This window comes from Urocitellus parryii, chromosome 5 (assembly GCF_045843805.1).
Source record: "Urocitellus parryii isolate mUroPar1 chromosome 5, mUroPar1.hap1, whole genome shotgun sequence".
In the NCBI taxonomy this organism is placed as follows: Eukaryota; Metazoa; Chordata; class Mammalia; order Rodentia; family Sciuridae; genus Urocitellus; species Urocitellus parryii.
The window spans coordinates 25,501,800-25,516,029 of record NC_135535.1 but is presented as its reverse complement, the minus strand read 5'-3'; positions in this window follow the sequence as shown (position 1 = coordinate 25,516,029).

The following is a 14,230-nucleotide window of genomic DNA, read 5'->3' as shown; positions in this document are numbered from 1 at the left end:
ACAAAGTTGGGCTCATACTTCTCACAGTTTTTTAAATTAATTATCCATGTACCAAAACATTCACCCTTTTCAAAAAGTATAAAATTGAGTGGTCTTGAGTATATGCACAAAGTTGGGCAACCATCACTACTAATTTCAGAATATTGTCATCAATCTGCAGAAATCCCATACTATCCACAACTGCTCCCCCTCCTCTTCTCTCCTCAGAGCCCCAGAAACCACTGCTGGATTTGTCTAATTCTGGACATTTTCTTTTTTAAAAAAAAATTATTTGTTTATACCAATTTGTTATATATGACAGCAGAATGCATTTCGATTCATAGTACACATATAGAGCACAAGTTTTCATGTCTCTGGTTGTACACAAATTAGAGTCACACCATTCGTGTCTTCATACATGCACTTGGGGTAATGATGTCCATCTCATTCCACTGTCTTTCCTACGCCCCACCCCCTCCCTTCTCCTCCCTCCTTTTTGCCCTATCTAAAGTTCTTCCATTCCTCCCATGCTCCCTCCATCCCCATATGGATCAGCATCCTCATTTGGAATTACACAATCTATGGCATTTTGGGGGTCTGGCTTCTTTGACTTAGCCCAGTTTTCAAAGTTCATCTATATTGTCTGTACTGCATCCTCTTTTATGGCTGGATAACATTCTACTGTTAGAATAGAACACATTTCATTATCCATTCAAGTGGATGAAAACTTTTTTTCCTACTTTTTAGCTACTATAAATAATGTTGCAATGAATATTTGTGCACATGTTTTTTGTGTAGGTTTGCATTTCTCTTAAGTATATACCTAGGAGTACTGTAATTACTTATTTTTGTTCTGCCATCTCATTTTTTTTGTTGTTGTTGTTGAAAACCAGACATTTTATTACTTTTTAAAATATGTTTTTAGTTGTTAATGGACTTTTATTTATTTATTTATATGTGGTGCTGAGATTCAAACCCAGGTCCTCACGCATGTGAGGCAAGTGCTCTACCACTAAGCTACAGCCCCAGTCTAAAACCAGACATTTGAAGTGAATGAGATAACTCTAGAAATCAGACTTTCCTCTCTCCTCTGATTGCTGCTTGTGACTGTCATTGTGTGTGTAGTGATTTTTCTGAACTAATTCTGTGAAGTCTATACTCTTTGTTGTATGTGGCAGCTGAAGCTTAGTGGTTGGCCGATTACACTAATGGTCCGAGGTTTCTTTAGATGCCTGGAGCCAATCAGTGTACCTGTCTTCATTGCGGGGGCTCCGTGTGTTGGGGCATGCTGTCCACGTAGGCTTCCCACTCACTCTGCCTAAGCCTTCACCTCCTGCTTGCACAAAGCCCCCAGGGGAGCCTGCGGTGGTTTCCCTCAGCATGAACACAGCCCTGGTCATGTGCATAGCTCTTTGTGTGCACACTGCTTTCAAGATTCCCAAAATTATTTTGGAGCTTTTTAAAGACCCTATGGGCATCTCACTCCCTAGCTTTTCATTGTAAGCTTTTTCGTTCACCTCTTGTGAACAGATATTAGCTGCCACCTAAGGCAACAGTGATATTAAACAATTGCCTCTGATTATTTTTGACAAATAGCCCCTGGGGAAAAGCTGTTCACACTGAGTGACCCCTGGGCCAAGTCAAATAAAGACAGATCCCATGAGTGGGATCTTCCAAGGAACCACCAGACAGGTGACATTATGGCATTTCCCCGGGAGTAGGGCTTTTGAAGGAGTCACAATATTGTTCTGTCCCCTCTGGTGGCTGCCAGGATCCTGATTTACAATATGAGTGTGGAATGTTGATTTTTCAAGTCTAAGGCAGAACTGAGAATAGGGCAATAGAAATGCCACAAAGCTCACCATCTTTTACTGAAATCCATCTCTCTCTCTCTCTCTCTCTCTCTCTCTCTCTCTCTCTCTTTCTCTCTCCCCTCACTTTCTCTTCCCCGCTTACTTTCTCTCTCTCTCGTACTGGGGGTTGGACTCAGAGATGCTTTATCACGGAGATACATTATTTTTATTTTTTATTTTGAAACAGGTTCTTACTAAGTTGCCTAGCACCTTGCTAAGTTGCTGAGGCTCAAACTTGTGATCCTCCTGCTTCAGCCTCCTGTGAAGCTGTGATTACAGGCATGCACCCCATGACCAGCTCCATCATTTTCTCTTGAATTAACATTCTCAGGTTGACTCTGACAAATTTGCTAGTTTTCTCATTGTTTTTTGTTGGGAGAAGATTTTTGGAAGTCCTTACTCTGCTATCTTCTCTGATATCACCTGTAGTTTTGATATTACTTTTTTTTAATTGTACAGAATAAATCTCCCATAATCTTAAACATTGTGCCCAAATATGAATGTCAATGATTGCATAATTTGTCATCTTATTGATATCTTATTTATTTGTTCTTTTGTATTGAAATTTTAGATTGTCTTCTATTTTTCTCTTTTTAGAAAAATGCCTCACTAAATATTCTTTGATTGTATCTTGGATCATTTTCTTATGTTAAATTGAAGGAACAGGGAATTACTTGTTGGGCTAAAGACTTATAAACTTTTTTAAAAGCTAAGTTAGGAAGTAATAGAAAGTCAGTTACAAGTAATAGAAAAGTAAATTAATAGATGGTATATGAATTGATTTGATAACCCGATTCTAAAAGATGGTAGAGATTTGATGAAATAATCAAGAAATCAGACTCTAGTTGGGAGTGGTGGTGCATGCCTATAAACCCAGAAACTAGGGAGGCTGAGGCAAGAGATCAAAAGTTTGAGGCCAGCCTCAGCAGCTTAGTGAGACCCTGTCTCAAAACAAAAAATAAAAAGGTAGCTTAAAGGTAGCTTAATGGTAAAGCATCCCCAGGTTCAATCCTAGTACCACACACATACATGAAAAGGAAATCTAACTCTTCATTTTTTTGCTCCATGTCTTCATCCTTGTGCTTATTCCTTCATGGTGGCAAATGGCTCCAAGCATCACATTATCACACAAGCAAAATTCAGAGAAGCAGGATATATGAAGCCAGATAGTGAGAGAACCTCTCTGTATACTATCTTTTGATTTGGAAAGAAAGTCTTTTTCCCACAGATCCTCAGCAGGATTTCCCTGAGGGCTTACTCCACTACTAGGTCAGGTAGCCATCATTAACTGTTAGGGAGGCTAGTAAAGCAAATATCTGGCTTCTCCGTGTGATCTTTCTATTACACAAGGCTGTATTTTGGGACTGGTCACTGGCTCTGAATGTTTTCTTTGAATAATCACATGTCACGCCTCCTGTCTATTTGTTTGAATATGTGTTTGTGATTTTAGACAATATTTTGGTCATATCAACTATTTTTTTCTTGTAGTAATAAATTTATCTATGAGATAATTAAAAAAAATATCTGGCTTCTCTAGATTCAACAGTGAAAGGAGAAGAGGTTTGAAATAGCTGATACATCGTCAACTGTATCAGGTAGCAAATGGCACAACAGTGATATGTAACAAACTACCTCATTGTGCAGAGGTAAAACAACAAGGCTTATTGTCAATATACACATCTTGCATCAATGAAAGACTGGCTGATCTAAGTTGAGTTTAGCTGGACTTGCCCATGACTGGGCTCAGATCTGCACTGAGTAGTTATCTTTTTTTTTGTTTTAACTTGTCCTTTTAAAATAAAAATATATAAAAAATACAGAACAAATGCATATCTTAGTGAATTATAAGAAAAACATTTTTTTACAACTACTAACCAGTTGAAGAAATAGAACATGGCCAGCCACACAGATGTCTCCCACATGCCCCGTCTCAATCACAGCTCTCCACTTCTTCCAGAAGTAATCATCATTCTTCCCAAAACAGAAATCACTTCCTTGCATTTGTTTATGGCTTATTCATTCATGCCCACATCCACAGACCTTGTGGTTTATTTGGTCTTTTAGAATGTTTGATGTGTAGTTTAAATCTACATTTTTTTCCTTGCTACATCTTTCTTTCTTTCCTTACAATTTATCTGTTTAAGAACTTGGGCCTTGTAGTTGGGCAAGGTAATGCACACCTGCTGTGCCAGCATTTGGAAGGCTGAGGCACGAGAGTCACTTGAGCCCCACAGTTTGAGACCAACTTGGGCAACATAGTGAGACCCCCGTCTCAAAGAAACACAAAAACAAAAAGAACTTGGACTTTTCTGACCTATAGAATTTCCCACAATTTGGATCTTGCTGATGGCACATTCATGGTATAACTTGACATGTTGCTTTGTCCTCAGTATTTCCTGCAAATTGGGCAGCTGGATCTAGAGGACTGAGCAGCCTTAGCCTCAATCTCTACAGGTCATATCTGGCTTTCACTATTTTTTTATATTAGTAATCATTAATTCTCAAGGTCTAGAGCCATTATTTCATTTAAAAGGCACAATGGTAATAAATCAATTCATTATTATTCTTCCAAAAAGACCAATTTTTTATTATTACAAATTAATTAATGTAACTGAAGTGTTATAATCTATTGCAGTTTTTCTGTTTTGAAATTATAATTGTCTTATCTTTAACCATTACTAACCTCTTCAAGCTGAATTCTGAGTCATTTTCTTGCTATCTGGTATGACAAAATGTTCTAGGATAATTTTGTACTCTTTTGGACACAGATTTGGAATCAGCCCTTTCTCCAAAGGCCCTGTTTTTCTTTTAGTAAGAAGTGGCATTTCATTATCACCATCTGGACTCCAGAGGTGCTCTATGCTAGTGGGTAAAGGGACCAATATTCCTGGGCTTTTTCAATAGGCAGAATTAGGAAATATATTTTTGAAGATAAAACACTTTATGAATTCACAGTAATATTTCCAATTCAAATTCAGGTTCACAGAGGTTGTCCTAAATTTCTTTTTTATATTAACTGTATATCCTTTTTTTCACATCAAGAATTCAAAACACAAGAGAGGATAGAATATCCTATGCTTGTTACATTATACACAGAGAAGTTTCAAAATAATACAGAGAATAACCACCAACAACCATAATAACTGAAAACACTTTTTAAAAATCTTGCCTCTCATCCTTATTTTTGCCTCATTTTTAACTTGTACTATGTCTACACTGTCTAGTCATATAATCATTGCATACATATTCTCTTCCTTTTTATTCTAAGTTTTTTTTTCTGCAAGTAACTATTTAATGCTCTCTGTTAGTCCTTATGCTAGAGACTCTCTACTTATGTTGGTTGTCTGAGACTTGCTCACTAATAGATTGCTCAGTAAGTACTTATAGGGACAGTACTCCCTAAGTTCTCACTTGTCCACAACTGTCTGCCCACGTCTTTTATACTTGAATGTTACATTTTCTTGCTCCTTGAGTAACCTAAATATGCTATTCTATTTTCTTCTGACCTGAAGTATTATAATCAAAAAGTCTAATGGGACTTCCTTTCTTATAAGCCATATGTTGTTTATGCCTTAATGTCTAAAGAATCTTTTTTTTTTTCTTTAAAGTCCAGAAATTTTACCAGAATGTGTCTGGTGTTGATAACTCAGGTTTAATAGTCTGATATGCATAGTGAGCTCTTTCCATTTGTACTTTAAAATCTATTTTTTCAAAGGTTCTTATTGAATTATAGAATTTATTCATTCCTCTTGGTTTAGTTCTTTTTTTTTTTACTCTCTCTCTCTTCCCTTTTTTTTTTCTTTTTCTTTTTTTTTTTTTTTTTTTTTGGATGTGGCGGGGGACAGGATCTTGCCAAGTTGCTGAAGCTGGCCTTGAACTTGAGATTCTCTGCCTCAGCCTCCCAAATTGCTGAGATATTAGAGGTGTGTGCCACTGCACCCTGCCCTTTGGTTTTCTTACTCAGAAACTTCTGTTGTTCATATGTTGGATCTTCTTTGCCTGTACTTATTTAATAGTTGTATAAATCTTTATCTCTATCTTCTGCCACTGAGCTACCTCCCCAGTCCTGTACCCCCTTTTTTTAAAAAAAATTTCAGAAAGAGTCTTGCTAAGTTGCTGAGGATCATCTTAAGTTGCTGAGACTGGTCTCAAACTTGCAATCCTCCTGCCTCAGCCTTCCCAGTTTCTGGTATTAAGATGTCTGCCATCACACCTAGAAATTTAATTTCTTATTTATTTCTTATTTATGAATTATAATTATACACAATGGGGGATTCGTTATGCCATATTTGTGTATGCAAATAACATAATTTACTCAGTCTTCTTCCCTGGGTACTCTTCCTTTACTTCCCCTTTAATTTTTTCTTTTCTTTCTTTTTTTATACTGGGTTTTAAAGTCCAGGGTGCTCTACCACTGAGCTACATCCTCAGCCCTTTTTATTTTTTGTTTTGAGGCAGCTTCCCACTAAGTTGCCCAGGCTGGCTGTGAACTTGTGGTCCTCCTACCTCAGCCTTGGGATTCACTGGAATGACAAGTGGCCACTGCACCTAGCTTACTTTCTTTTTGATTTAAATATTTTTCTATTTTCACTTCTATTTCTCTTAAGACATTATCTACTGTGCTTATTCACCAAGTTCATTATAGTTTTCATTTATTTTATTTCTTTTTTCCTTTTTGAGTTCTGCCACTTATGAGCTTTTCTAATTCTCTTTTAAAAAAATATTCTTTCATGTTTTGAAAATTTTTCTTTTTAGTGCAGTTTTTAATAGAACATTATGATTTTCTTTTTCTTTAAAGCAAACCTTTCTGGCCTGCTTTCATTATCTATAGTAATATTATTCTGTTTCTTCCTTTTTTTACATTTTTTTAGTTATTGATGGTCCTTTATATATTCACTTATTTATATGCAGTGCTGAGAATCAAACCTAGTGCCTCACATTTGCTAGGCAAGTGCTCTACCACTGAGCTACAACCCCAGCTCCTGTTTCTTATTCTTATTCTTATTGTTCTTAACTTTGAGATTTAACCTTAATTCTCCCCCAGCTTTCCAGTACTGTCACACTTCAGTGACTTGCACATGCTAGAAAAGCACTGTAGCCTTGATATTTTTTTATTGCTCATTTTTCTATGAATTTAGTTTTCTTAAACTTATTTATGAGTCTTTATTCAGGTAAAATTTCAGAACTTCGTGGGTACCTATTCTGTTGTGTTTCATGTAGTGCAAAATATAAGAGCAGCTCCTTTTTGTAGGATTTCCTGGTTACACTCACCTCATCTGCTGTTATCTGGATCTTCTTTCCTCTGTCTCTGTGAAATCTATTCTGCCGGCTTTAATTTTACTCCTGGTGGCATCCTCAGGGAAGGGCCCTGACCTAGCAGGGTTCCCATGAGAGTCTATGGGACTCAGTGTGTCATTCCACTGGGACCTTCCTGCAGGCTCCCTGCCCCTGCACTCACCTGCTAACTGGAGTCAACAATTTCAGCTTCTGGGCCTTCCAGTGAGTGCCTGTTGGACATTTGAGGGCTTCCCTGTTCCCAGGTTTGTTAAATACCCCGTGGCTTTCCTCTGCCCTCTCTTGCAGACGTTGAAACCATGCAGGTCTGTGACTGTCTAGGATCTATCTTCAGTGACTTGTATTTCAGGGTTCACAGGGATACTGGCTCACCTGGTTTTGTTGGAAATGTCCCTGGATTTTTGTTTTTTTTTTATTTACTTGTTATAACTATTTTTTTGGGGGGGGGCGGAAATTAGGCGAGTCCCAAGCACTATTTTGCCACCCCATTTCCATCTTCCCAAATCTATGTATTCATTCTGGAGCTGGGGTTACAGGGGCAGGACCACACAGAAGAAGCTCTACTTATGGTGAAAGAAGAAACGAAACCGAACATCCCCAAAGCCAGAGGAGACTTAAACCTCTGCATGCAGCACACTCTTATTAACATTCCATTGGCCAAGCATAGCCACAATGCCAAGTACAACAGGGATAAGAAGAAAATATACTCCTCTTCTAATGGAGTATATTCAAAATCACGCCAACAGCACAAATTCAAGGAGCACTGAGGGATGAGGAAGAATAATGCAATATTTCACACCAACTGCGCTTGATCCTAACACATTTTCTAAGTCCTGCTAAACTACTTTCCAGAAATGGCATGTTAGTTCCACGCTCATCCTTGGGTAACAGTGCCCACCACGCCACCACCTCATCATTATCGAACATTTTGAAGCTGTTGTTTAATAAGTAGAAATATCTAAGGATAGTTTAATGTTTAGATCACACTTCTATTTTTGGGAGGCTTAATGCTTTTTCATTAGTTTCTTTGCCATTTGTCTTCCTTTCTTAACTTATCTGCTTACCTCCTTTATTCATTTCTCTTGTGGCAGATGGTGTTTTTCTTATTGATTTATAAGACCTCATTCCATATTAATTTTTAAATTTTCATCTCTCACAGTTCTTGCCCATGTTTGTTCTCATTTGTCATTTTCCTCTTCTATTCGTGTTAGTTATGTTTTTATGACTCTAACAAATAACTGAAGAAATAAACTTATGAAGAGGAAAAATTTCTTTTGGCAGCCAGTCCTCGAGGTTTCACTCCATGGTCGGTTGGCCCCGTTGCTGTGGGCCTGTGGGGCGGCAGCACACGTCATGGTGGGAGCACAGGGCAGAGGAATTTTGTTCACCCCATAGGTAGGTGCAAAAGAGAGGAAGAGGAAGAGCCTGGGGTCCCAATATCCCCTTCATAGGCACACCCTCTATGACCGGAAGACCCCCACACACACTAGGCTCTACCTCTTGAAGTTTCTACCACCTCCCAATAGTACTGAGCTAGTGATAGAGAGTCTTTACCACACAGGCTTTGGGAGACATTCCAAATCCAAACTGTATCGGTATAGATTATCTAATTATGTATTGCAATCACCTTAGAACAGTGTTCTAAATGATTTTTTTTATTGTTACTTACAAGTCTATGGGTAACATATGTATCTGATAACCTGGGCCAGGCATGGCTGACCTTAGCTGGGTCACTCATCCATCCGATTCAGTTGGTAGCACGGCTCAGGACCGTTGATTTAGGATGGAGTCACTCAGATATTGGCTTTTAGCCTCCTGTCCACCAGTACAATAGGGATTAATGGGTCCTGTTACTACCATATACCTTTTGATTATATTTACATTGTTTCTTGTATACATTTAAAATGTTTGTATATTCAAATTTATCATTTAATGTTATTTATGTATTATTTTTACACTTAAAAAAATTCTTCCCCAACCCCAAAGTCTGATAGATATTCATCTAAGTTTTCTTCTACATTGTCATTCTTTCCTCTATGACCTTTTGCTTTTTCATCCACCTAAAAATGATGGATGTTAAGTGTAGGACAGAAAACGTAGCATCAATCGTCACTAGATTTGTGGCTGAGATCCCTATAACAAAAGGTAGATTAACAAAAACAGGTTTTACATGAAATGGGAGCCTTCATAAATGAAGCCCCAAGGAAATGGGGGAATCTGTGTATTTTTTGTGGAAAATTATGCAGAAGTGTGATGGGAAGACAAGAGTGTAGGATCAAATGGCGATAAACTGAGAAGGAATCTAGTGTTTGTTCAGATTCTCCTTGGCCTCTTTGTGTGACATTGCTCCCCTTGCAGGTGTGGGCAGGACATCTGTCACTTAAAGGTCTTCCAAGGTGAAGGGAGGGAGGAGGTCAGTGAGTGACATTCTTAGGTTTTATGGCCTGCTCCAGGGGAGAAGGGGCGGGAGGAGTGTCACACACTCCTGCTTCTGCACTGTTGCTGATTCAGTTTCCTTCCGCTTACAAGGTGCTATATTTTGGTGCATCGCGTTCAATGTCCTGGCATAAATGAGAATTTAATTGGTTGTTTTTCCACATCTAGTTAGCTGATTATTCAAGCTCTATTTATGGAATATTTCCCCCTCTTCCTGTGGATTGGAGATACTATCTGGATCACAGAGTGGATTAAAATATGGTCCTTGGGTCTCTTCCTGGACTCTTGGCTTTGTTACACCAACGTGTCTTGGGTTCTTACACTGCCCCCAAGCTACAGTCAAGGGGAGGAATGGTGAGGGTTAAGGTGAGATCACCACCATGATGTCTGTCATTTAAGTTCATACTATATAACCCTCTGAAGCCCAGGGCTCCAGCTGAGGTTCAAAGGAGGGATACAATTGGTGGTGGGGGATCAATTTAGACCTCTTAGAAGGCAGAAGGCTCTTCGTAGAGGGAAAGTGTTTAAGAAGATGCATCCTGACTTAGATGCATCTGCGACTCCAGAGAGTCCCAGAAAGAGTTGCAGACACAAGCTTGACAAGAAGAGACACTCTAGGCTTTCTCCATCATTATCTGAGGTATCTACAACACACCTACAAGACCAAAGTCCTAGAGGGCCAGGTAGTTATTCCTCATGTGGAGGAGCTAACTGTGTACAAAACAGCAAGCTGCAGTCTTTCACCTGTGGCAGAATATCTAATATTTATTGATTTTTCTTTGAGTAACAGGTTTAGTGAAGATTGTCAGTTCTCTGGGGGATAAAGATGAAATACGGGTGTATGCTTTTTTCCTCCAATAAAACCTACCAATTATACTCTGCGGACCCTCCCTTTCTCACTGGTGAGTGGGCTCCATTAGCTTTATATACCCCATTCTGATTCTATAGGTTTCATCATTTTAGTTATTAAAAAGATTTCTCTCTACTGGGCTTTCTTCAATTTAAAATTTTAATCTGTATTGAGTGTGAATCTTTTCCCTTCCTCCAGACTAGACTAGAGGCTTTAGAAGATTCTGGGTGCAGGAATGGAGACATGGCCTACTCTCTCCTTCTTTCCTATCCTGACCTCCCCCTGCCGAACCCCTCTGATTTTGGGGGAAAAAAAAGAGGAAAAGGAAAGTCAAATATGGCCTTTTGTGATTGCTTGTGGCCAGACTGTGGGCCTCCGTGGCTAACAAAGTGGCCATAGGACCTGCCCTGACATCAGTACCTGGCAGCTTTCCCTTGGTTCCTTGGGAAACATGGATTCCTCTTCCAGCTGCTTCCCAGCAGACAGCCTTGGGTAGCACGTCACCAATGCATATCTCCCTTTGCCCAACAGATGACTCTTCTGACAAGTCTGCAGTTCCCAAACTCATCCTGTGAGAAGGAGGATACACCCTGTACCTTTTAGCAACCCAGAGCTTGAGAGACTAATCCCACTCAATTCCTCACACCACCCTGTTACATCTCTATCTTACAGAAACTTGCTTCTGACCCCAATGACGGGTCCCTGCAGATCTCAGAGATGGTGACTGCCTGACTCCATACACTAGCCTGTATTCTTTAAGCCCCAAATGCCTCTAACATCAAGGTTGTATTACATTTATTTTGACTTGTTGAATTATGAAGCATTTCCCTCACTATAAGATCTTAAGATCGGATGGAGAAATGGAGTCCCTTTTCTAAGACCACCACCAAATCAGCACCACATTCAGATTCAAAGGTAAATGGTCAGAAACCATGGCCCAGGTTTTCCCATTAGGATAAGCTTGCTCAGGATTCCAGGAAGATAGGAGCTAAGTACCTAGGCTTTGGTGTCATATGGATAAGTCTGAGGCCTGGGTGAGCCATTTCCATACTAGGCAATCTCGGACAACTTTCTTCGCTCCTCATTGTTAAAGTATCCTCAACATATGAATAAAAATAGTATCAATCTTATAAGGTTGTTATAACGATCAAATGAGATTGTAAAAGAAAAGTCCAGTGTCTGGTGGCTGAGGAATTCTCATTTATGATATTGTGAACAGGACAGTATCCTTAGGCCACTGCTGAATTCATATCTGTCCAAATGCCATTGCCTTGCAGATGGTAGAACCAAGTGTTATTGGGGTTAATTCCCAAGCAAAGGATCATGCATTGCCTGTGATGATCAAGATCCATTTGCTGATCGTTCGGCTCAGGAGGTGGGACAAGTACCCAAGGGGGAATGAGGCTAAGTCTGAACTGGCTGATGGGTGTACACTCACATTAATTTGCAACAAATTAAAATAAAAAAATAGATCTATTGTTCATTTTCTGGTGCTCCCACCATGTCCTGGAGAACTTTTAAAACGTTGTTTGATGTTTCTCAACGGTTAAGCCACTGCCTGTGACAAACTGCCAAGCAGTGGTGGGGCATCAATTCACACGAAAGGAGGACAAAGATGATAAAAGCCGACCCTTTCAAAAAGCCTTCGTGGGGTGCTCATTAGTCACGTTACATCCGCTCTCATGCCACCCTCTGGGGTTCCTGTGTCACACTTATTTCTAGATTAATAGCCCAATTAGAAACCTATTGACTAAGGTTGTACTAAAGGCAATGACCCTTCACACTGGAAGCTGGTAAAATCTCCCTGAAAACCCAAGGCAAGTGGCATTTGCACTCCCATTCCTGGACACGCTCTGCCCCCTAGTGCTCAGTCACACACTTTTGCACCAGCAATGGAGCGGCTCCTTTGTTTTTAAAATTTTCCTCACGGGACATGAACAGAAAGGGCCTGTCACCCCCAAGCCCCATCTCTTCCAGCCCCTGTCTTCCGTCATTCTGCTCCTGGAGAACAGCCCACCAAAGGGTTCTGCTATCGTTTCAGCCCATGTGTCTGAAGTCAGGCCGGCACTGCGGTCTGACTCTGCATGGAAAAGTGGTTCTCAGCGGATTGGCAGGGATGAGATCTCCATGTGGGAAAGGGAAGGAAATGCATGATCTCTCTGGGGTCTCCTGAGTGAGCCTGGAAGTAGCACCGTGGGTGGTCACTGGACAGATCCTGGGCCCTGGTTTTCCTGTATGCAGGAGGAGGGGAGCAGGCTCCACGACAGCATGCTGTTGAACAGAGGACCTCAGACAGTGGGTGTGGAGACAGGGGACCTGGGTTTACATTCCAACTTTGGCTGTGGAACCTGGGACTACAAAAGCACCTTCCTACCCTTGAGCATCTTAATAAATGGAAGCAAGGGCCTTCCCTGCCAGTCAGTCCCCTCATGGTCTTGTAGAGAAAAAGCTGGTGGCCACAGGTGCAGCCGTGCTTCCTAGCTGGTCCAGAGGTTGTCTGCTTGACAGAGGGAGGGAGGGATACCAGGATGCAGGTTCCTGGGCTCCACCCAGCTGCCTAAATCAGAGTTAAAGGCTCTTGAGATGGAGAAATTGTCCCAGATTCTCCAAGTGGGTCCAATGGACTTGGGGTCCTTACAAGGGAGGAAAGGGAGGCAGAGACGTGGTGGTGGAGGTAGAGGTTGGAGGGATGTGCCGTGAGCCAGGGAGCAGGTGGCCTGGAGAAGCTGGGAATGGCAAGGAATAGATCCTCCCCTCTGGCATTCATGGGAACTCGGGCCACCAACACCTTGCTTTCAGTCCTTAAGATCCATTTTAGGACTTGGGACCTCTAACCCTGTAGATAATAAACTTGCTAGTATAAGGTACTAAGTTTGGGGTAATTTGAGGGGTGGGGGAATCATAAACCTACATTTTTGATGGATTCCTGATGGGATTCTGATGCACACTACATTCTGAGGGCTAGAGGTATAGTAGAAAGGGATTGAGCACCAGGAGGTCTGGATTCAGTCTAGTTCTGGTGTCAGGAGCTATGGGACATTGACAAAGTCACTTTCACTTTGCTGGGCTTTGGGTTTACTATTTGTAAACAAAGATTTACAGGCATGGGGGAGGGGAACCCTTCCTGCTGTAGGGTTTGGATGGAGAGTTGAAGAGAAAACAGCGATGCTCTTTGAAGAGTAAAATCTGCCCGGCATAGGTCTTACTATAGTCCAATCTCCCTAAAGGAAGGGATACTATTAATTATTCTCACAGCACTTCCTGTGTGCCAGGTCTTGGGCTAAGCACTTCACTTCCATGAACTCTCATCCATGGATTCTCTTGGTATAGCAATCAGTCCAATGTGCAATTAATAATTAAATGCTTTGGGGAGACATTTTCTAACCAGGAGTCTGATCAATAAGCTAGTAAGGGGGGCTGGGGAGTGGGCACCGTCTTTAGCTAATGAAGGGGGTGACTCCCTGTCTCTGCTATGAAAAGAAAAATGTCACAAACATTACATGCAGCCTGAGGGGTATGGATAGAAGGGGGAAGGGGCTGCTGTTGCCAGGCAACTGGCTCATCACTAATCATGTGCATAAAAGCTCTGGGTCTGGTTTTCAGCACAGCTAGTGGGCCTCCTCCTCCCTCACCCCGCTCCCCACAGCTGGCCTTCTGCACTGGTTCCAGACAGACTCCCAAACAAGTCCAGGTCCCCCTCCGTTCCCCAGGGTTGGTTCTGTTGCTAGAAAGCAAAATGAAAATAAGAGACTCCGGGTGTCCATCCCAGACAAGGGAGGCCTTGCACCCCATCCCACCCTGGCATTTGAATAAGCCA